The 4,197-nt window shown below is 31.8% G+C and overlaps 1 pseudogene; it reads left to right on the top strand.

Annotated features, from left to right (window-relative positions):
* The first annotated feature begins 295 nt into the window (after positions 1–295).
* Positions 296–4,197, top strand: part of LOC137648587 (uncharacterized) — a 4,033-nt pseudogene continuing 131 nt past the window's right edge.

Raw genomic sequence — 4,197 nt, 5'->3', positions numbered from 1 at the left:
CCATTGCTGCCTGAACCATCAGTGTTGGTGCTCTACAACGCGATTTATCACAGCCAGTTATTAGACGAGTGTCGGTGTCCTACCACGGCCACCAAAGAAAGCTGACCTTATTACCTGGCTTTAGAGTCTCCGAATCCTTGCCCCAGACAGTGCCACCAGACCTGAGCTGTTGCTCATATGTCAACAGAACAGGCCAAAACCACAGTACATCATGGACAACATAAATTCGAGAGTGGGACCACGAGGTGGTGCGTCTGCCACCTGCCCACCCAGAGCTCAATGTCATTGAGCAAGTATGGGCGTGTATGAAACGTCATGTGCGATCATCTTTACAGTGATTCACCCGGGCAGACTTGCAGGCAAGACTGGAGGATGCTAAGCTTTTGGCCACTGAAAGTGTTTGGGGGTCTGCAGTGAAACAATCTCGAGCCTTTGAGGATGGGTATTGTTCAATGGAAAACATTCAAGAGCCTGTTGGACCTATCATTATAAACTTAGACAACGATGACGAGGATATAGAAGACCTATACCTGGATGATGACGATGATGAAAATGAATAAAAATTATTTTGGTTGTGTGTTCTCTATTTTCTTTTTTTTTCTTTTACTCATTTAGAAATATTGATTTCTGTATTTGTAACGAAACTTCTTTACTTATGGTCTGTTCAATGAGCAAGACTCAGATTCGAACTAGTTCTGTCTTAATCTTAAACAAACAACAACATATGCTTTTGCATAGTTTTATATTTAAATCTTTGTATAACTTTATTTCACATTCCAGTTTTAATGCAGTTCAGCAAAATAATTGGATTAATAGATTATAAAATTTATGTTATAGCCCAAGTGCTTAGACTATGAATTATGAGTATCAAATTGCACTACAATGTAGTTATGCTTAAAGGATATATATATATATATATATATATATATATATATATATATATATATATATATATATATATATATATATATATATATATATATATATATATATATATATATATATTAGACAGTATTTCTCGTGTCATAAGACGCTACAAGTGGTAAGACGCATCCTTAAATTAGCAAAGCTGTTTTGGGGAAAAAAAGAAATTAAGGATTTTACAAGCAACAACTCCTTGTCAGCGACTCTAATGAGATTTTTGTCTGACACAGTAGATTTTCATATTTTGGGTGTATTGTGGAATGTTTAAGTTGAAATTAATTAGATGCACGCTGGTTATCCTAATTTTATTGCATATGCATATAAGAAAGCACTAAACCAGTTCTAGTTGCCACTACAACTACACGTTCAGTGTTTGGTGTTTCAAGTGATGTTGCCAAGTGTTCTAAATAAAATTTGGCAATGAAGTGAAATTCCAGTAATATTGTCCAAATTCCTCATTTAGCCAGCACATTATCAGACAAACTTAATTATTGATTAATGAAGTCTATAGAAATTCCTCTGGGTGGAATACTTTGCATTTCAGGGCCGTGTCCAATTTATTTTCGTTGATAAAATCCTACCAAAGCATCGGATATGTGTCACATTTTGGAAATAAGTATTTGAAGCCACAGCCTTATTGGCAAAAATATGCATTAATGTCTAATGTGAATAATAAAGGCACTTACCAGAGTAAATATAAGAAATTGAAAGGGTAAATTAGCTAAATTTAGACGCACCTAGAGAGAGGCTAGTTGTGACGTGAACTATGACATCAGACGTAAATCCCAGTAAACTTTCCCATTGACAATAGTAAACACGCCGCTAACAGGAGGAGGACAGCAGAGCATTCATACGTCAAAGCCAATCTGTTTTTTGTTACTACTGTTTGGTGCTTCACTTATGGCAGGCCTGGCAAATTGTCCTCGTGACTGCAAGACTGCTTTCGATCTGCGTGTTTTTGCAGTATGCAATAAAGAAAAGAACCGCATGCTTCATATGATTAATATTAACAGGTAAGTGGATAACAGAACATGCACAAACACCAAATGATTCAGACAGGAAGCCTAAATTAAATTTCATAGGGGTTATACTTGAATCACGAGTTTGGAAAAAAAAATGAGATATAAAAATATTTTGTTTATATTAATGTATTTCTAAATTTTTGCAATGAGAATAAGAGATGACTGATCTTTTCTTGACTGCAAACTATCTCACTGACTAGCTCCATCAACCATATTTAACAATTTACTTATTCTATTGATCTCCTTATACATACATATATATATATATATATATATATATATATATATATATATATATATATATATATATATATAAATATATATATACATATATATATATATATATATATATATATATATATATATATATATATATATATATGTGTGTGTATATATATATATATATATATATATATATATATATATATATATATATATATATATATATATATATATATATATATATGTGTGTGTTTGTGTGTATATATATATATATATATATATATATATATATATATATATATACATATAAATATATATATATATATATATATTTATATATATATATGTATATATATATATATATATATATATATACATATATATATATATATATATATATGTATATATATATATATATATATATGTATATATATATACATATATATATATATATATATATATATATATATATATATATATGTATATATGTATATACATATATTTATATATATATATATATATATATATATACATATATATATATATATATATATATATATATATATATATATATATATGTATATATATATATATATATATATATATATATATATATGTATATATATACATATATATATATATGTATATATATATATATATATATATATATATATATATATATATATATATATATATATATATATATATATATATATATATATATATATATATATATATATATATATATATATACATTGTACTTACACACACACACATTTATATATAAATCTCTATTTACAAATTATGTGTATGTGCATGTATGTACTATATATGTCTAAGTTTTTATATGTAAAGCTTTTATATATATCTAAATATTCTACTTTTACTTTTCCTTGATGTTGAAGTATGAATAATAACAATAATGATGATTATATTAATAACAACAATAATGATAATAACTGTGACGAATAATAATGTGATTATTATGACTTATAATATTATCAATTTCTTTGCATGAACGTGTGCGTATAGAAAACAAAGTCTAACATATAATGCATTTTTATTCACTGGCTAAATACTGGTCTTTGTCCACACAGGCCCTACGACCGTGTGGCAAATTTCATGGGTATCATGTCGAATTCTGTGAGGAAGATTATTCACCATAACAGATGAGTGATCTCACATGAGTCTGCTGGCGAAGTATTTCCTATACCACAAGTCTTTGATAATTTTACAGTGGGTGCCATTCGTCGGTTTGTTCACGAGATATTTGCTGCCAAGCAAGTATTTACTGTTAGAACCCTGATGACAGATTTGAAGACAGCCACCATAATCCCTGAAACAACCTCCGAGATAGCGGTGAGGCGGCTCCTGCAAGATATGGGATTCAGATATAAAACGTCTCAACGAAAGAGGTATCTTGCAAAAGAGTCTATTGATGTGGTTTGCCGACGGATCGGGGCTCTCCGGACTCTGAAGCGCCATCGAGATGAAGGGAGATAGAATACATCGATGAGACGTGTTTCACCACCAGAATGAGCCACAACAGAGAGTGGGTGGACACCGCACAACCTGCTACCAGTGCCACGCATAGATGACAGGTACCACCTGGCGAGGGAGAGCGCTTCATGGTGGTAGCAGCTGGCACAGCAAATGGATTTATTGAAGGCTCTTTCCTTTGTTATCCTACAAAGAGTAAAAGTGGCGATTACCACGGGGAAATGACATGCAAGCTGTTCATACGCTGGTTAACAACACAACTTCTACCATTGCTGCCTGAACCATCAGTGTTGGTGCTCTACAACGCGCTTTATCACAGCCAGTTATTAGACGAGTGTCGGTGTCCTACCACGGCCACCAAAGAAAGCTGACCTTATTACCTGGCTTTAGAGTCTCCGAATCCCTGCCCCAGACAGTGCCACCAGACCTGAGCTGTTGCTCATATGTCAACAGAACAGGCCAAAACCACAGTACATCATGGACAACATAAATTCGAGAGTGGGACCACGAGGTGGTGCGTCTGCCACCT

This window comes from Palaemon carinicauda, chromosome 10 (assembly GCF_036898095.1).
Source record: "Palaemon carinicauda isolate YSFRI2023 chromosome 10, ASM3689809v2, whole genome shotgun sequence".
NCBI classification, from domain to species: domain Eukaryota; kingdom Metazoa; phylum Arthropoda; class Malacostraca; order Decapoda; family Palaemonidae; genus Palaemon; species Palaemon carinicauda.
The sequence above is the reverse complement of the archived record's forward strand: the minus strand, read 5'-3'. Positions and strand labels throughout refer to the sequence as shown.